This window comes from Pseudophryne corroboree, unplaced genomic scaffold (genome assembly GCF_028390025.1).
Source record: "Pseudophryne corroboree isolate aPseCor3 unplaced genomic scaffold, aPseCor3.hap2 scaffold_191, whole genome shotgun sequence".
In the NCBI taxonomy this organism is placed as follows: domain Eukaryota; kingdom Metazoa; phylum Chordata; class Amphibia; order Anura; family Myobatrachidae; genus Pseudophryne; species Pseudophryne corroboree.
Window position 1 is genome coordinate 142686 of NW_026968548.1, and position 21467 is coordinate 164152.

The 21467-nt window shown below is 44.2% G+C and overlaps 1 non-coding gene across 1 annotated transcript; it reads right to left on the reverse strand.

Annotated features, from left to right (window-relative positions):
• Positions 1-3512: 3512 nt before the first annotated feature.
• TRNAN-AUU (transfer RNA asparagine (anticodon AUU)) lies at positions 3513-3586 on the reverse strand. The gene has a single exon. It is a non-coding gene; the product is annotated as a tRNA-Asn (tRNA).
• Between the last annotated feature and the right edge of the window lie 17881 nt (positions 3587-21467).

Genomic DNA, 21467 nt, shown 5'->3' on the forward strand with positions numbered 1-21467 from the left:
TTATATTTTAAAATAGGAAGGTACAAATTACATATTTGAATTGCATCTATGTGCTGGATTCAAATGCCCCCCCCCCCCTTCCTTTCTCAATTGTGCCCGTCAGCAGCTATTCTAAGGTTGCTGCCAATGGGTGTGACACATTAATTTCTTCTGTGGGGTACACTGGACTCCACAAGGATTCACATTGGGGTGTAGAGTAGGATCTTGATCTGAGGCACCAACCGGCTCAAAGCTTTTGACTGTTCCCAAGATGCTCAGCGCATCCTCCTCTATAACCCCGCTTCCATGAACAGGGAGCTCAGTTTGTAGTTGGTGCCTTCAGTAGCAGGCCACTTAACAGGGGCCTGCCTCAGGCAGCCTATTCTTAGCTATTAATTTTGACAAGAAAAGAAGAACTTGTTTTATGAGAATCTACAAGGGCTGCAGCAGGCTAGGTCTAATAGACATCTTTACTGCAGCTTCATCACTCCCAGCGGCGCTGTATACTCCCGTGCCCTGGTTGCTGGGTCACTGCAGCGGAGGCTCCGGTTTCTTCCTAAGGTCAGTCACACACACACCGCCCTTCCGGATCACGAGGCCGCTGATTAAGGGGAGCGTGGCCGTAGGGGGTGGGCCGTGTGCGCACTGGGGTGGACACTGATTACTGGGCAGCCGCTCCACTAGCCACCAGGTACAGTTAAGGAGCACAGGTCTGGGGGTTTTTCTCCTATATTAACCCAATTTTGTACTGCCCGCAGCGCATTGTGATAGGTAATAGGGCCTGATTCAGGTTGGATTGCAATCACAATAAGCGATCCAACTGCAAAAATTGCTAAGAGCATACGCATGTGCCTGCATGCGATCGCCTCTGCCTGTCAATCGGGGCAGGGGGGGAGAGTGGGGTCAGCAACACTCCATTTCCAAGTCAGGGATGGAGCAGTGCGGGGGCAAGGCTTCAAAATGGGGTCTGCAATGGAGGAGACACAGGGGGCGTGGTCACAGCGGCTGTATGACATCACATTCAGCCGCTGTAATCACAAAAATGGTGGCGGCTTCCTGCGCGCACATACAGTCTGCACCAGCAGGAGGCTACACCATTGTTTATGATCACGCTGAACTGCAGTGCGACTGCAATTACAGCATGGTCAAGAAGGGAGGTGTCATACTGGGTGGCCATGCCCTGTCACTGTGCAGGAGCCAGCACCGCTTACACACTAGTCCCCGGGTGCAGCCCCCAACCCCCGGGACACCCGGAGCAACAAAATGTAGATTCAGGCCACCAGGCCACGCCCCTACCTATGAAATAATGCCTCCTTTTTACCATTGCGCTGCTTATTTGCACGCACTGCATTACAATCTCCCTCGCCACCTCTCTGGGTGTCACCAGTGATAGTGACACCTCTGAAATGCTTGTAGCAGCTGGTCCAAAGATCTATGCCTCAAGCCCTGAGTGTTTGCCCTTGTGACTTGTTGATCATCATAGCGAAGCAGATGCTTACAGAAAACTGCAGGGGCTTAGATTGAAAATAAAAAAAATTGATGGGTATAAGGTAGAGAGGAGCGGGTTCGGTTCTCCGAGAACCGAATTCCCCACGAACTCCACGTGGTTTACACTGGTCTGAGGCAGGCTCGGTTGTTCCCGCCTGACTCGGAAAACCTGAACAAGGGAAAATGTCATCATCCCGCTGTCGGATTCTCGCGAGATTCGGATATTATATATAGAGCTGCGCGTTGCCGCCATTTTTACTCGTGCATTGAAGAGAGAGCGGAGAGGACGTGGCTATGTTCTCTCAGTGGAAATCTCAATATCAGTGCTCAGTATCAGTGGTTACTTATTGCTGCTCAGTAATACTAGTAGTGTGTCTCTCCTGCTCAGTGTCAGTTCTCAGTAGTATCCTCATCAGTGCTCAGTATCACTGTTCATTGTCTTGTGCTGCATTGTGTTGCTCAGCATACTACAGTACATTACTAATAGTCCAGTGCTGCATCTTGCTGCTCAGTGTCAGTTCTAGTATCCTCATCAGTGCTCACTATCACTGCTCATTGCATTGTGGTGTTCTGTATACTACAGTAATATAGTAACATATAGTAACATAGTTTTTGAGGTTGAATAGAGGCAAATTGCCCATCGTGTTCAACCTGTTTTAAGTTGTGATGATTCTACATACTTGCTGAATAATGTTTTATGACTAGTTAGCTACTATAACTCATGTTACCCCCGGATTAACCATGTTGATATTTTAAGTATTATAACCTTGGATAGCTTTTTCATTCAGAAATGTATCCATTCCTTTTTTAAATCCAATTACAGAGTCCGCCATTACCACCTTCCCTGGCAGGGAATTCCACATCCTGATTGCCCTAACAGTGAAGAACCCTTTCCTCCATTGCATTCTGAACTTTCCTCCAGTCGCAGCGAGTGACCACGTGTTCTTTTAATAAATAATTCCTCTGATAACTCTTTGTTATGTATCTTTACATATTTGAAGATATTAATAATATCTCCTCTTAGGCACCTCTTTTCTAGTGTATACATATTCAGCCTAGTAAGTCTTTCCTTATAGTCCAGTACTTTTAGGCCTTTAATCAATTTAGTCTTCAGGATCTCTCAGACTTCCATGAGCAGCAGAGTAGTGCAATGGAAGGATGCTGGGCCCATAACCCAGAGGTCGATTAATCGAAACTATCCTCTGCTATGTGCATTTTTTTTTTATAATTAAAGTAATCAAAAACTGGGATTGATATTTTGGCTCTTTTATTTTTACTTAAAGTACAATAACTTTTATCATTTTAATTTGTTTTAATAGTATATTGACAGCATTGTTTTCTTTAAAAAATCCACTTAATTTTCTTTACCCTATTACTGAAATGGTAATTGACAAAAACAAACTACATTGTCACCAGAAGAGCAATGCAAAATGTACAAGTGATATATTAAAATCATCTTCCATCTTGAATTTCAATGATGCATTGGGACAACAATTTTGTGAGAAACATCTTCACCCATAAAGAAAGATTTTCTTAATTCCTTATCTGTGTGCTGATTAGATATTACCTTGTTTTCACATTAAACAGACTTCCACATGAGAAAGCAGCAAGGATGCAGTAACGTTTATGTGTCCTGGTGTAAACCTGTATTTTTTCAGTAGACATTGAAATGAGGATGCATCTTGCTGCCTTTCCAATGTAGCAAGTTTAATTCAGTAATAGGTGAAAAAACATTCCTACAAAGGTGTTAATCAGAGACTTGGCTTTGTGGACACTTTTCAGAGAGCAAATTTGTTAGCATAAAAATAAAGTCAGAAAATGAAGAGCTGTTTAATCACTCAATTGGACTTTTCTGCCAGCATAGTTTTTTTTTCTCTGCAACCCACTGCTAAATTGTGCTTCCTAGCTGTTTTTTATAAAATCACTTAATCAAATCTAACTCTGATTACATCAGAGAAGGCCAGGTACCCTACACCATAAGAGGGGGTTTGAAATTTTGACTTGTCTACTTAAAGATCACCAAAATCTGATCACAAGGTCAATTACATCCCTGGGTGGGATTGAACCACCAACCTTTTGGTTAATAGCCAAACATGCTAACCGATTGCACCACAGAGACACCTCGTAAAAGTCCATTCTGACAAAGGCTAATAAGCATTCATCTAGAACGTTTCCTAGAAAAACTTTAAAAAGTCAATAATCTGGAGAGTTTTTGTAAGAAACACATTGCTACTTTCCCATGATGAGTGAGTGCTTCAGGATCTCTTGCACTTACATGAGCAGCAGAGTACTGCAACGGAAGCATGCTGGGCCCATAACCCAGATGTAGGCAGATTGAAACTATCTTCTGCTATATGCATTGTTTTTTGTTAATTAAAGTAATCCAAAACTGGGATTGATATTTTGGCTCTTTTATTTTTACTTAAAGTACAATAACTTTTACCATTTTAATTTGTTTTAATAGTAAATTGACAGTATTGTTTTCTTTCAAAAATCCACTTAATTTTCTTTACCCTATTATTAAAATGGTAATTGACAAAAACAAACTACATTGTCACCAGAAGAGCAGTACAAAATGTACAAGTGATATATTAAAATCATCATTCCAGCTTGAATTTCAATGATGCTTTGGTGCAACAATTTTGTGAGAAACATCTTCACCCATAAAGAAAGATTTTCTTAATTCCTTACCTGTGTGCTGATTAGATATCACCTTGTTTTCACATTAAACAGACTTCCCCATGAGGAAGCAGCAAGGATGCAGTGACGTTTATGTTTCCTGGTGTCAACCTGTATTATTTCAGTAGACATTGAAATGAGGATGCATCTTACTGCCTTTCCAATGAAGCAAGTTTAATTCAGTAATAGGTGAAAAACCATTCCTACAAAGGTGTTAATCAGAGACTTTACTTTGTGGACACTTTTCAGAGAGCAAATTTGTTAGCATAAACATAAAATCAGAAAATGAAGAGCTGTTTAATCACTCAATTGGACTTTTCTGCCAGCATAGTTTTTTCTCTCTGCAACCCACTGCTAAATTGTGCTTCCTAGCTGTTTTTTTTATAAAATCACTTAATCAAATCTAACTCTGATTACATCAGAGAAGGCCAGGTACCCTACACCATAAGAGGGAGTTTGACATTTTGACTTGTCTACTTAAAGATTACCAAAATCTAATCACAAGGTCAATTACATCCATGGGTGGGATTGAACCACCAACCTTTTGGTTAATAGCCAAACATGCTAACCGATTGCACCACAGAGACACCTCGTAAAAGTATATACTGACAAAGGCTAATAAGCATTCATCTAGAACGTTTCCTAGAAAAACTTTAAAAAGTCAATAATCTGGAGAATTTTTGTAAGAAACACATTGGTACTTTCCCATGATGAGTGAGTGCTTCAGGATCTCTTTCACTTACATGGGCTATTAACCAAAAGGTTGGTGGTTCAATCCCACCCAGGGATGTAATTGACCTTGTGATCGGATTTTGGTGATCTTTAAGTAGACAAGTCAAAATTTCAAACCCCCTCTTATGGTGTAGGGTACCTGGCCTTCTCTGACGTAATCAGAGTTAGATTTAATTAAGTGATTTTATAAAAAACAGCTAGGAAGCACAATTTAGCAGTGGGTTGCAGAGAAAAAAATAACATTTTAAACCTACCGGTAAATTTTTTTTCTCGTAGTCCGTAGAGGATGATGGGGACTCCGTAAGGACCATGGGGGATAGACGGGCTCCGCAGCAGACATGGGCACTTTAAGAAAGACTTTAGATCTGGGTGTGCACTGGCTCCTCCCTCTATGCCCCTCCTCCATACCTCAGTTAGAGAAACTGTGCCCAGAGGAGACGGACAGTACGAGGAAAGGATTTTTGTTAATCCAAGGTCAAGATTCATACCAGCCACACCAATCACACCGTATAACTTGTGATATACTACCCAGTTAACAGTATGAAAACAACATAGCATCAGTCCAAGACCGATGAAAACTAACATATAACCCTTATGTAAGCAATAACTATATACAAGTCTTGCAGAAGTAGTCCGCACTTGGGACGGGCACCCAGCATCCTCTACGGACTACGAGAAAAAGATTTACCGGTAGGTTTAAAATCTTATTTTCTCTTACGTCCTAAAAGATGCTGGGGACTCCGTAAGGACCATGGGGATTATACCAAAGCTCCCAAACGGGCTCCTGCGGATGACTCTGCAGCACCGATTGAGCAAACAGGAGGTCCTCCTCAGCCAGGGTATCAAACTTATAGAACTTTGCAAAGGTGTTTGAACCCGACCAAGTAGCAGCTCGGCACAGCTGTAGTGCCGAGACCCCTCGGGCAGCTGCCCAAGAAGAGCCCACCTTCCTAGTGGAATGGGCCTTGACTGAATTAGGCAATGGCAATCCCGCCATAGAATGCGCCTGCTGAATCGTGTTACAGATCCAGAGAGCAATAGTCTGATTTGAAGCAGGGGTGCCAATCTTGTTGGCTGCATACAGGACAAACAGTGCTTCTGTTTTTCTGACTCTAGCCGTTCTGGCCACGTAAATTTTCAAAGCCCTGACCACATCAAGGGACTCGGAATCCTCCAAGTCACGCGTAGCCACAGGCACCACAATAGGTTGGTTCATATGAAAGAATGAGTCCACTTTTAGCAGGAATTGAGGACGGGTCTGCAATTCCGCTCTATCCATATGGAAAACCAGATAGGGGATTTTATGTGATAAAGCTGCTAATTCCGACACTCGCCTAGCGGAAGCCAAGGCTAATAACATGACCACCTTCCAAGTGAGATATTTAAACTCCACCATTTTAAGTGGTTCAAACCATAACCTTAACACCACGTTAAGGTCCCAAGGGACCACCGGAGGTACAAAAGGAGGCTGAATATGCAGTACTCCCTTCACAAAAGTTTGTACTTACTTCAGGAAGAGAGGCCAATTCCTTTTGAAAGAAAATGGATAAGGCCAAAATCTGAACCTTAATAGAGCCTAATTTTAGGCCCAAATTCACTCCAGTTTGTAGGAAGTGAAGGAAGTGGCCCAGGTGGAATTCTTACGTATGAGCATTCCTGGCCTCACACAAAGAAACATATTTTCGCCATATACAGTGATAATGTTTAGATGTCACGTCCTTCCTAGCCTTTATTAGCGTAGGAATGACCTCATCTGGAATACCCTTTTCCGCTAGGATCCGGCGTTCAACCGCCATGCCGTCAAACGCAGCCGCGGTAAGTCTTGGAACAGACAGGGCCCCTGTTGCAACAGGTCCTGTCTTAGAGGAAGTGGCCACGGATCTTCTGTGAGCATTTCCTGCAGATCTGGATACCAGGTCCTTCGCGGCCAATCTGGAACAATGAGAATTGTTCTTACTCCTCTTTTTCTTACTATTATCAACACCTTGGGTATGAGAGGTAGAGGAGGAAATACATAGACCGACCGGAACACCCACGGTGTCACTAGGGCGTCTACAGCTACTGCCCGAGGGTCTCTTGACCTGGTGCAATACCTCTGTAGCTTTTTGTTGAGGCGGGACGCCATCATGTCTATCTGGAACAGTCCCCACCGACTTGCAATCTGTGCGAAGACTTCCTGATGGAGTCCCCACTCTCCTGGATGTAGGTCGTGTCTGCTGAGGAAGTCTGCATCCCAGTTGTCCACTCCCGGAATGAACACTGCTGACAGTGCGCTTTGATAAAGCTAAATATTTATCTTATTTAAAACCCTTTGTGAGGTCTAAGAACACTGTACGCTATTTGCGTATGGAGTACCGTAAGGGTACGCTCGTTGCGTAACAATCGCTTAGCCGTGGTCGAGACGCTCAAGCGTCACGTTCGCTCACGGCCAAGAGATCACAGGCAGGCACGCTATTGGCTGCTGACTAACGTAATGGTTCGCTATAGCGTAACGGACGCTGTATCGGGAGCGGGCTGCTCGAGCGATACAGACGCTCACGAGAATACGCTGTTGGTATCGGGCACACTTATAGGTGAGCGACTACCGTAATGCTACGCTATCAGCGTAGCGGACGCTCGAGACCACGAGGAGATCACGAGCGGCGCCGACGCTCACAATGTTAAACCTTTATGTCTAAACCACAAACAATGTAATTTGCTGTAAAACCTTAGTGTAGAGATAGGGTGTAAATGCAACACTGTATAACCTTATTAACTCAAAAGCTGTTCGAGCGTCACCGACGCTCTGAGAATACTTAACACTATAAGAAATACACAAATACCGTGCTTAGGGTCCAACGCCTAATATATATATTATGAATGTTATACTTGCAAAAGAATTAATACAATACAAGTCATACACTACAATATAACATAGACTAACTAACCAGGTAACTACACAGTAAATACAATACAAGTTCGTTTAAGAGAAAATGAGAGAAAGAGAAGAGAGAGAGAGAAAGATATGGCCCATAATAACAAGAAAAGACAATATGATTACGGAGAAAACTTACGCACAAAGGAAACGATCGCATGCGCCTCTGGACATCCAGCTCCCGATTTTCAGCAATGATAACCGATGAAGAGTGAGTGCTGGATGTGATCGGCCTGTCTATTTATGCCCCACACACAATACAATTCAATGGTCCCTACAATCTCATTGTTCATTGGACACAGGAATTTGTCTTCGCATTATAACAAAAGGTCATAGGTTGATTCATACAGGTGGGCTGTGACTATTTCCAACAGCTCAGGTGGGAGGGAAACTGGGTTTCCCGCCGCATGGATAAGTAAGTGCAAATACAGTAAATGTTCATAAACTTCTTATGTCCATAACTATTCGCACGAGCGATTGATCCGCTTCAAACCAACACCGGAATATTGCTAATTAAATACTCTTCCGATGGATACTAAACACCACTGTATTACTCCTGTCTGACCCTTCGTATCAAACAATGAGGGATCTCTCTGTCCAGGAACATACTACATTAACTAAACTTTCAGAATCTATCAAAGGGACCATAATCTACAAAATGCATTATATGGTGAAAATATGTAACGAAAGAGTCGTCCGCTAGACGCACACAATCTCTACCGTAAATGTGCATACCGTGCGCCTGCGGGTGCCCGCAACAGCGAGTATGCGCACGCACGGGAGAGCGCACGCATGCGCAGCAGGGACACATATGAGGTGCAAATATGGCAGTGTGCATCGTGATATTTTTCTGACTTTGACAGTCCACCCTTTGGCAGTCAACAATAACTGCCACTTCCTAAAACATTTCAAAAAGAGAAAAATATATGTCAGGGGTTAATACATTTACATGGTTGGGTAGGGGAGGAGAGGAGAAGGTAGGAAAAGGGTATGACCTAGTGAGATAGCAGAAGCATGTGTGTATGAATCCATGTTTGGGGGGTCATGTATCATCGTGCCGTACGTGTTTTAAATCAAGCTTCGAGGTATTGCGAAGTATACATTTGAATTCCTTCTTATCCCGTGGTACGGGTCTGTGGATGGGCTGTCAAACTTTACCGAGCTTTTTTCGGATTTTGGTTGTAACAAAAATGGGGAGCACATTTTAGTTGATGATACATGAATGGGGGAATATGTGATTGCTGATATCTGTGCCTGTATTCCCTATACTATGTGTGTAATTACCTGAAGGTTGTAGAGATGAAGAAAATACATAATTACGGTAAATGCAGTGGTATTCTATGTCAGATTAATGAACATTCGTCGATTGAGGTCTTGTTTGGTGTCTGTTGAATGCAGTCTTCTTTGTGCTTTTGCCCATAAGGTGCGAGCAAAAAGCTTTGTCAATGTCCATAGATTTACAAAAGTGTTGGGCTAGCGTAATTTTAAAATTTCTAGGGAAACTGGGGATCTATGGCATAGTTCATCAAAAATCTGTGTATAAGGTTGTCAAAACTTCTTCTTTAATCCATCTGTTGTCTGTATATCGGCTCATCAAATTCCTCGTCCAAGTGGGTCTTTTTACCTCAGAGGAAAACGGAAAAACAGATGAAAGAAACGGACCGTAGAAATCGCATTACAATTTCCTCACTCCTTAAACTCATCACCCTGGTACTTCGTTTGCACTTCGTTAAAGCCTGACCGCATCTAAATATCAAGCCAATCGTTATGATAACACCTAAGATACATAGGAGAAACTTCCCTACATCCATTATAACTCCTTGAGCCCATTCTCCTAAACCGGAGAACCAATTTCGCGGGTTCAACCATGACACCCAACTAGTCAGCTCATTACTCACAGCAGCAAGGGTGAGATTGTGTCTCCTGCGAAATTCCCACTTCAATTGGAGAATATCGTCCATCTTTTGGTCTATGACCTCGACCGGGTCCTCGGTACTATTCGTTATATATGTGCAGCATTTCACGCCGTACTGCGTTGCCAGTGTGACACAATATCCACCTGTTACTGCTGTGAGATAATTGAGAATCATTCTATGCTGAACTAGTTCTGTTTTATAAGCTTGAAGTTCTCTTCCAGTATACCTAAATGTGTCATCATACATTTCTGTGATATTGTCTAACAAATTTGCGAGCGCAGATATGTATTTATAATTCAACACTCCTCTGGCGGTGCGAGTGAGGTCTAACGCAAGTAGAAACTGAATCCCGGTTGATTCATGGATCATGTCAGAGGCCGGGTGCTCTGTTCTTTCTATCAGGTGCCGTTTAACTACGTGCTCGTAATGGGTGTGAGTATAAGGAGTTTGGGCAACACGGTGTATGTCTTTCATTTTGGCATGTGATACAGTCATTACCTCAAGCAATACTTTTCCAATATAACACAATCCTTCAGAGTTTGGGGCAAGCCACTTATACGCCTTCCTCCCGCATATGAAATATGCATCATCGGGGAGAACATATGGGACGGAGTAGGACATAACCATATTACACATTTTCCATGTGAAATCTCCTAACCCTAATTCTCCCATCTGTCTAGTACACGTATCAGCTTGTACGATATGTGCACAGTATCCTGGTGATACCTCTCCAACTCTCGTAATCCTACTTCCTAGGGTATACCTATACCGGAAAGATTTTCCTCTACTGGCTATGTGGCGTATAAGCTCTGTATCTGTCGGCATTCTATCTGCTCTATATGAAAAGGTCATGGTTTGGTTACTCCATGACACTTCCCAATTTCCCGGCTTTCGGGGATTGGAAATGTTAAAACATATGAGGGATCTATCCACATGATATTGGTGGAGCTTCAAACTAGGAGGACTGGAGATATTAAACCTCCTGTCCACCGGTCTCCCACCACTTAGCTCAAGTACCTCCCCTATCGTTAAAGGAAATGGTACTAGTCCTGATTTGCTATGACCTTGAGGTACTTGAGAGCATACCCAACAATCTGTTTGATTTAACACGCTACCCACTAAGGAGTGATAGTCACTCAAGGGATGCCGGTCCATGTGGATATTAAAACTGGATTGGCATTTCTTAATGCACCCATCCTCGACTACGTTGTCACAGAGCCTACAGATACAGTTTTCTTCAGCTAACAATCCTTCACAATTCCTTCTATTGTCAATGCTATCGGATCGTTTTCTGATACTCGCCTTTGCTTGTTGATTATGTTGTTCTCGGAAAACTACGCCTCCATCTCTGTCATCAGAACCCATTCCAGAATCTCTCTCGACCTCCATGGTACTCTCGCCGGAACAGACTGCTCTGGTCAACATCATGGTCAACAGGAAAATCCGGATCACAGTCTCTTGGGGCAAGTCCATCTTATAGGAGGAAACGAAGAAGAATGAGAAGGGGGGGAAAATAATTTGAGGGAGAGGGGATGGGAAGTTGGAGAAAAACAATAAAAGGGAACAGGGAATCGACAACTGCTTTTGATCTTGTGATTTTCAATGCTCAGGTGCCGCCTCAGTCCTCCTGGAACAGACACTCCAGTGATACAACGTCCTCTACCGTCTGTTCCTTATCACGGGACCTCTCTGGATCAGCAACCTTCTTACAATGGGACGAATGAACCCAAGTCTCTCTCTCGGCAACTTTCAATGCTGTAGTGCTAGTCAATAAGACTTGGTATGGTCCTTCCCATCTGTCAATAAGGCAACCTGAGCGTAGAAAATTTCGTATCATTACATACTCCCCAGGTTCAATGTCATGACAATTACTATCTGGTAAATCAGGAATCACCAACTTCAAATTATTATTTTGATTCCTTAGCTGTTTACTCATATTAACCAGGTACTTTACAGTCACTTCATTGTTACACTTCAAATCATCCTGAGGGTTAATCATAACATGCGGTTGTCGACCAAACAAGATTTCAAAAGGGGACAGATTAAGAGGGGACCTGGGAGTGGTTCTGATGCTGTACAGTACAATGGGTAAAGCTTCTGGCCATGTCAATCCTGTTTCTGCCATAACTTTGCTCAAATTATTTTTAATAGTGCTATTCACTCTTTCCACCTTCGCACTCGCCTGTGGACGGTATGGAGTGTGCAGCTTGCTATCAATTCCCATCAACTTACACATTCCTTGAAAGACATCACCTGTAAAATGGGTACCCCTATCACTTTCGATAATTCTAGGGATACCATATCTACATACAAATTCCTGCACAATTTTCTTAGCAGTAAACATAGCGGTATTTGTGGCCGCCGGGAATGCTTCAACCCAATTTGAGAACACATCTATACAAACAAGTACATATTTCAAATTTCGACAAGGGGGTAATTGAATGAAGTCAATCTGTATTGCCTGGAAAGGACCGCCTGCAGGTGGGATATGAGATGGTTCTGTTGGTATTGCCTTTCCGATATTCTTTCTCAAACAGGTAAGGCATGACATTGCTCTCTTACTTGCATGAGATGAAAATCCTGGGGCGCACCAATATGCTCTTACCAACTTGCACTTTCCTTCCTTGCCCAGATGAGTCAGCCCGTGAGCTGCCTCAGCTAAACATGGAAGATATGCTCTGGCGGCCACCGGTTTACCTTGTCCATCCGTCCAGAGTCCTGAGGACTCCTGGCCATATCCCTTCGCCTTCCAGACTGCCTTTTCCTGTGTGGAACACAAATTTTGCATTTCACACAACTTCTGTGTGTTGATGGTATTAAATACCATCAGTTGTGTGGTGTCTGTCTGTCTGGGGGTACCAGCTGCTAACTTAGCTGCTTCGTCTGCTCGGCTGTTACCAAGTGATACTGGGTCCTGGCTATATGTGTGTGCTTTACACTTGATAACAGCCACTCTGTCGGGTTCCTGTATCGCTGTTAGAAGCCTTTTGATGTGAGCTGCATGCGCTACCGGTGTACCAGCTGCCGTCATGAAATTTCTGAGGCGCCATAGGGCTCCGAAATCATGGACTACCCCGAATGCGTATCTAGAGTCGGTGTAGATATTGGCTGATTTGCCCTTAGCCAATTCACATGCTCTGGTTAGGGCGACCAGTTCAGCAACCTGGGCTGAGTGAGGTGGGCCTAGCGGTTCCGCTTCTATGATGCCTTGGTCATCTACGACTGCGTATCCAGTACACAAGTCTCCCGAGTCTGACTGTCTGTGACAACTACCGTCCGTGTAGAAAGTTAGATCTACATTTTCCAGCGGGTTGTCACTGATGTCAGGCCTTGCGGTAAAATTTTGGGTCAAATATTCCATACAATCATGTGTGTCCTTCTGTGTGTTAAATTCTCCTTCCCCACCACTCTCATCCTCCACCCTTTGTGCCTGTCCAGGCACACCTGGGAGATATGTTGCAGGATTTAATGCACTGCATCTCCTTATGGTGATGTTTACGGGGGCCATTAGTGCCAATTCCCATCTTGTAAACCGCGCTGATGAGACGTGCCTGGTTTGGGCAGAATTTAGCAAGGCTGACACTGCATGTGGTGTATGAATTGTGAGGTTGTGACCTAGCACTACATCTTCGCTTTTCGTTACTAGCAATGCTATCGCAGCGACGCTTCGCAAGCATGTGGGGAGGGATCGCGCTACCGTGTCTAGCTGAGCGCTGTAGTATGCTACTGGCCTGCTGGCATCACCGTGCTTTTGGGTTAAGACGCCTGCCGCGCAACCAGCACTTTCTGTTCCGTACAGCTCAAAGGGTTTCCCATAGTCTGGCATACCTAATGCTGGTGCCTGCGTTAGGCACTGTTTAAGTCTCTCAAATGCCATCTCGGACTCGTCTGTATGCGAAATCCGATCAGGTTTGTTTGAGGAGACCATCTCCTGCAGAGGTAACGCTAGAATGGAAAACCCTGGGATCCAGTTACGGCAATACCCACACATTCCTAAAAATGTTCTGATCTGTTGCTGGGTTTTTGGCAGAGTCATGTCTCTAATTGCTGGAATTCTATCAGTGGTCAGGTGTCTCAGTCCTTGTGTTAGACAGTGTCCCAAATATTTTACCTTAGTTTGGCATAATTGCAACTTGTCTTTGGAAACCTTGTGTCCTGTGTCTGAAAGATGAAACAGGAGCTGTTTCGTATCCTTCAGGGATGCTTCCAATGAATCAGAACACAGTAGTAGATCATCCACGTACTGTATTAATACTGATCCACTCTCTGGTTGGAAAGACTGTAAACAATCATGCAAAGCCTGGGAAAATATACTTGGACTGTCTATGAAACCTTGTGGTAATCGAGTCCATGTGTATTGGACTCCTCTGTATGTGAATGCAAACAAATATTGGCTGTCAGGGTGCAGAGGTACCGAAAAGAAAGCGGAGCAGAGGTCAATAACAGTGAAAAATTTCGCAGTGGGAGGGATTTGCATAAGGATGACAGCTGGATTTGGCACTACGGGGAACTGACTCTCAACTATTTTGTTGATCCCCCTTAGATCCTGCACTAGCCGGTAACCCCTCCCCCCACTCTTTTTCACAGGGAAGATGGGACTATTGGCAGTGCTGGACGTTCTTACCAGAATACCCTGTTGTAGCAAGCGCTCTATTACGGGATACACTCCTAACTCCACCTCTGGCTTCAGAGGGTACTGTGGGATTTTTGGAGCTATCCTACCATCTTTTACTTGTACAACTACTGGAGCTACGTTTGCCATTAATCCAGTGTCCTGTCCATCTTTAGTCCAAAGTGACTCTGGTATCTGGGATGTCATTTCTTCTACTTGGGATGGAGTCCTATTTGTCATAATGGTATGTGACATTAATTTTGATGGGGAGTCTAACATGTCTCGCACTTCCTGAGCGTGATTCTCAGGTATGTCCAAGAATACACCTTCAGGAGTACAATAAATGACGCACCCCATTTTACACAATAACTCTCTTCCCAGGAGATTAGTCGGTGCCGATGCAGCCAGCAAAAAGGAATGCTTGGTATGTAAAGGCCCTACTGTAATCTCGGCTGGTTTGCTAACAGGGTAGTGCTGGACTACTCCCGTTACCCCTATGGCTGGAATTGTCTTACCAGTGGTTCTCATGCCCACTGTCGAATTTATCACTGATTTGGCCGCCCCTGTGTCTACAAGAAAGTTTAATGATTTACCAGCTACATTGATTGCAATTTCAGGTTCACTCCCAAGGCTTGCAATCAATTTTACTGGCTGCAGATTACAGGTATGGCCACACCCCTATTGGGTATGGTGACCTCCCTGAATCCCGCTGGCAGCAACTACTTGTGAAGGGGTTAAATGGGAACTGCCAGGAGTTTGCCAGTCTCTGTTCGGGGGGTATCTTTTTGTTTCTCCTGCATGTGGCTCATAACTCCGTCTCTGCGGACCTTGCTCCCAATGTCGTGTGTCGTGTCGTTGTCTAGGGGGTTGGTAAGATCTTTGCGAATTTTTCGCTCTACAGTCTCGTGCTATGTGTCCCTGTTTATGACAAAAATAACATGTTACCACATTTGACTTACCCACAGGGTTTGGTGATATAAACACAGGCTGTTTTGTGGTCAGGGCCTGTATACTTACTGACATTAACTTATCACCTTGCGACTCCCTGTGTCTGGTGATATTCCGGTCGTGATCAATAGCAGCCTCTCTCAAAGTAGCCACTGACAGACCTCGCCAACATGGTTGCGTGGTCTGTACCCTTGTCTTTAATGCTTCTTTTAAACCATCCATTAGCACAGATACTGCTACTTCTTGATGGTTTGCATTGGTCCTAATGTCCTCTATGCCAGTGTACTTTGCCATTTCTAATAATGCCCGGTGAAAATAATCAGCAGCTGTTTCTGTCTCTTTTTGTTTAATGGAAAAAATTCTATTCCATTTGGCTACAGCTGGGAAATACTCCTTTAACTGTAAATTTATTCTTTTTACGTTATCTTTGTTGTACACATCTGTAAGAGGTACATCCAGATCCAATCCACAGTCAGCTAAAAATTGAGCTGAGTCGACATTGGAGGGTAAACATGCCCTCAGCAATATCTGCCAGTCTTTGTTATTGGGCTCTAAAGTGTTTCCTAGGTCTCTGATGTATTTTTGGCTAGCAACTAAGTCTTTTCTGGGGTCAGGGAATTCAGACACTATGGTCCTTAATTCCATTCTGGAAAATGGGCTATACATGGCAATGTTCCTGATAGGAGTGACTCCTGATGTGTCAGTTTTCCCATTTGGAACAGCTATTACCCTAACAGGATTAAGTCTACTAACATCATTCTGTGTAGATTCTACAGCCTGTGGTGAAATGGTTTCAGCATAGTGTAAGGTGCCGTACTTACCCGTTGATACGACCTCACCTGTCCCTCCGCTAGGGGGCTTTGTTACTAATCTTATGGGTTGGGCCGTGCCTACTGTCGTTTCTGATATAGTGGCTGCTAGAGAGAGCGCCGATATTGTTGCCGATTCGTCCTCTTGATCACACTCCTGGGGAAAGTTCAAAACAGGGTACAACTTGCACGGGTTAATACTTGCATTGGTTAACTTATTAACATTATCCTTAACATTTATACAGTTGCTAAGTGCCTGTTTGTTACCCCCTGATGCGTCATTCTCCGCAACCAATTTCTCTCCTGATATGTATGGTGGCGGCGGGGCCGTGGCTATCAGTTTCCTGATAGGGCCAGATCCCGCCGCCAGAGCCAATCCTCTCTGTATTTCACCCTCCTGTTGCCATAGCTGCAAATAATCATAATGTTGGATTCGTCTCTTTGTTGATTTAATGAGACATATCCTCCTCCTTAAATTCATTAACACTTCTAGGCTGAAGCTACCTACTCTTGGGAATTTCTCCCCGTCATGTACTGTCATTCTCTCCCATTCATCACATAAAATTTCTGTATGTAAACCATATTTTTCACACATTACATACCTTGCCGACCCGACTGGTCGGTTTACTGAATCAACCCGAACCGAGGTTGATCGCCCCCTTCCTGAACAACTGGCCCCCATAATTTGCAGGTGTTGCTTGCTCTACCTCTGACCTTTATCTCAGGGTCTTCAGCGAACCCTTACAAAAAACCAAAATATTAAAAGATAGGTTGACGGTGAAGTTTACCGAGCACCTCACTCACTCGCCCACGCCGACCAATACGCCCACACACTGATATAGCGCTGGCGTACTCGACCCAGGGCCCCTATGAACCTCTATTTACTGGAACATGCGAGAGATATCCGAAGAACACTTACTCTTTCCAGTAACTATTGGTTGTTGGACAATTCCTGAGTGACCAGCGAACTTCCCTTCAGAAAATAAAAAATTACACAAATCACGTCAGAATGTACAAATAGTTTTATGACCGGGTTTGTACACAAATGGTACTGGTCAGACTAACTTAATGCACACAATTACGTGCGGTACAATCGTTCAGCACATAAGCAACTAATCTTATGTACGGAGCGACAAGTGGAATCGACATTCAGCAGCTGCGAATTCCTTCAGCCTGAGCTTTTTATGGCCTATATGGGTGTCGCACCAACCCTTCTTGGTGTTGTGCCTTGTCTCTATAGCGGACTTCCTTGTCTGCTGTACTTGGACCTCCTGGTCTGTTATGCGACCTCCTGGTCTGTTACAGTATGACCTCCTGGTCTGCTACACTCTAATGCTCAAATTTTATGTTTAACCAGAGATGCCTCCCTAGCCACCACGTATGTCACTTACACGTATGTACTTCACGAGAACTCGATGATTTCTGTGGTTCAATCCCCAAAATTGTAAAAACAAACACTCACTCACCACATACACACTTTTGTTTCTATTTCTATTTCTGCGCAGAAATTTTTCTTTAGACCAGATGTGTTGTAAATTTGGAGAAGGATCTGTTAATTTAAATTTCGGATTTAAAATAGATTTGCGCTATTTATCGCCTGTTGCGCTATTTATCGCTTGTTGCGCTATTTATCGCCTGTTGCGCTATTTATCGCTTATTGCGCTATTTATCGCTTATTGTGCTATTTAAAAATCAACACTATCGTGTGATTTGAGTTACGTGGGCGTACCCAGACGCTCCGTTGCGTAATTTACGCTACGTGCGTCGGCCTTTGCGTACGCGAGTCTCAGCCTTTTGTTAGAGACACGTGTATACAAAACCAATGTCCACCGTAACACAACTAACACGTTTTATCAATGTAGATGATCCTCGATCGTCTACCGTGCAACACACCAATCTCTCCTTTTACCTTTAGGTAGAGCTGCGTGTGTGCTTTACACTTTATCCCTTAACGCATTACTTTTACACTTTAACTATGAAATAGCGACAAATCTCTCTTAGCACGTTTTATCAATTATAAAATGGCAAACAGGAGAGTGATATATGAAAATACACGAATGAAAAAGAAATGCAGATATGCGTGTGTGCGTACGCAAGATAGAAATAAACAGTTTTAAAAGACACTAGTGTGTTGTTCTTACCTCCGGTTCCCGGATTCCTTCAGCACCCTTTACTAAGCGAAACAGACGCTTAACCCGTCAGCACTGCGAAGAATATGATCTCCCACCCTTTGCTGATGGATAATGTCTGCTGAAATTACCTAGCAGAGATATGTGAAGGACAGGACGAGCCGCCAATTGATAAAGCTAAATATTTATCTTATTTAAAACCCTTTGTGAGGTCTAAGAACACTGTACGCTATTTGCGTATGGAGTACCGTAAGGGTACGCTCGTTGCGTAACAATCGCTTAGCCGTGGTCGAGACGCTCAAGCGTCACGTTCGCTCACGGCCAAGAGATCACAGGCAGGCACGCTATTGGCTGCTGACTAACGTAATGGTTCGCTATAGCGTAACGGACGCTGTATCGGGAGCGGGCTGCTCGAGCGATACAGACGCTCACGAGAATACGCTGTTGGTATCGGGCACACTTATAGGTGAGCGACTACCGTAATGCTACGCTATCAGCGTAGCGGACGCTCGAGACCACGAGGAGATCACGAGCGGCGCCGACGCTCACAATGTTAAACCTTTATGTCTAAACCACAAACAATGTAATTTGCTGTAAAACCTTAGTGTAGAGATAGGGTGTAAATGCAACACTGTATAACCTTATTAACTCAAAAGCTGTTCGAGCGTCACCGACGCTCTGAGAATACTTAACACTATAAGAAATACACAAATACCGTGCTTAGGGTCCAACGCCTAATATATATATTATGAATGTTATACTTGCAAAAGAATTAACACAATACAAGTCATACACTACAATATAACATAGACTAACTAACCAGGTAACTACACAGTAAATACAATACAAGTACGTTTAAGAGAAAATGAGAGAAAGAGAAGAGCGAGAGAGAAAGATATGGCCCATAATAACAAGAAAAGACAATATGATTACGGAGAAAACTTACGCACAAAGGAAACGATCGCATGCGCCTCTGGACATCCAGCTCCCGATTTTCAGCAATGATAACCGATGAAGAGTGAGTGCTGGATGTGATCGGCCTGTCTATTTATGCCTCACACACAATACAATTCAATGGTCCCTACAATCTCATTGTTCATTGGACACAGGAATTCGTCTTTGCATTATAACAAAAGGTCATAGGTTGATTCATACAGGTGGGCTGTGACTATTTCCAACAGCTCAGGTGGGAGGGAAACTGGGTTTCCCGCCGCATGGATAAGTAAGTGCAAATACAGTAAATGTTCATAAACTTCTTATGTCCATAACTATTCGCACGAGCGATTGATCCGCTTCAAACCAACACCGGAATATTGCTAATTAAATACTCTTCCGATGGATACTAAACACCACTGTATTACTCCTGTCTGACCCTTCGTATCAAACAATGAGGGATCTCTCTGTCCAGGAACATACTACATTAACTAAACTTTCAGAATCTATCAAAGGGACCATAATCTACAAAATGCATTATATGGTGAAAATATGTAACGAAAGAGTTGCCCGCTAGACGCACACAATCTCTACCGTAAATGCGCATACCGTGCGCCTGCGGGTGCCCGCAACAGCGAGTATGCGCACGCACGGGAGAGCGCACGCATGCGCAGCAGGGACACATATGAGGTGCAAATATGGCAGTGTGCATCGTGATATTTTTCTGACTTTGACAGCTTACATGATTCTCCGCCCAGCGAAGAATTCTGGTGGCTTCCGCCATCGCCACTCTGCTCCTTGTGCCGCCTTGGCGGTTTACATGAACTACTGCGGTGACGTTGTCTGACTGGATCAGAACTGGTTGGTCGCGAAGTAAGGTCTCCGCTTGACATAGGGCGTTGTATATGGCCCTTAGCTCCAGGATGTTGATGTGAAGACAAGTCTCCTGACTTGACCAAAGACCTTGGAAATTTCTTCCCTGTGTGGCTGCTCCCCAACCTCGGAGGCTCGCGTTCGTGGTCACCAGGATCCAGTCCTGAATGCCGAACCTGCGGCCCTCTAGAAGGTGAGCACTCTGCAGCCACCACAGGAGAGATACCCTGGCCCTGGGGGACAGGGTGATCAACTGATGAATCTGTAGATGTGACCCGGACCACTTGTCCAGTAGGTCCCATTGCAAGATCCTCGCATGGAACCTGCCAAAGGGAATGGCCTCGTATGATGCCACCATCATTCCCAGGACTCGAGTGCAGTGATGCACTGACACCTGTTTTGGTTTCAATAGGTTCCTGACCAGAGTCATGAGTTCCTGGGCCTTTTCTATCGGAAGATAACCCCTTTTCTGGTCCGTATCCAGAATAATGCCCAAGCAAAGTCAGACGAGTCGTAGGAACCAACTGCGACTTCGGGATATTGAGAATCCAGCCGTGTTGCTGTAACACCTTCAGTGAAAGTTATACGCTGTTCAGCAACTGCTCTCTTGATCTCGCTTTTATGAGGAGATCGTTCAAGTACGGGATAATTGTGACACCTTGCTTTCGCAGGAGCACCATAATTTCCGTCATTACCTTGGTGAAAATTCTCGGAGAAAATTCTGGAGAGACCAAACGGCAACGTCTGAAATTGGTAATGACAATACTGTACCGCAAATCTTAGGTACGCCTGATGAGGTGGATAAATGAGTACATGAAGGTATGCATCCTTTATGTCCAGAGATATCATAAAATCCCCCCCTTCTAGGCTGGCGATGACCGCTCTTAGCGATTCCATCTTGAACTTGAACCTTTTCAAGTATAGGTTCAGGGATTTTAAATTTAATATGGGTCTGACCAAACCGTCCGGTTTTGGGACTACAAACAGGGTCGAATAATTTCCCTTTCCTTGTTGAAGCAGGGGAACCTTGACCACCACCTGTTGAAGATACAATTTGTGAATTGCATTTAACACTATCTCCCTTTCCTGGGGAGAAGATGGTAGGGCCGATTTGAAAAACCGGCGAGGAGGCACCTCTTCGAATTTCAGCTTGTAACCCTGAGAAACAATTTCTATTGCCTAGGGATCCACCTGCGAATGAACCCAGATGTGGCTGAAAACTCGAAGACGTGCCCCCAACTGGGCGGACTCCTTTAGCGGAGCCCCAGCGTCATGCGGTGGATTTTGTAGAGGCCGGGGAGGACTTCTGTTCCTGGGAACTAGCTGTGTTGTGCAGCTTCTTCCCTCTGCCCTTACCTCTGGCAAGAAAGGACGCACCTCGTACTTTCTTGTTTCTCTGTGATCGAAAGGACTGCATTTGATAATGTGGTGCTTTCTTAGGCTGTGAGGGAATAT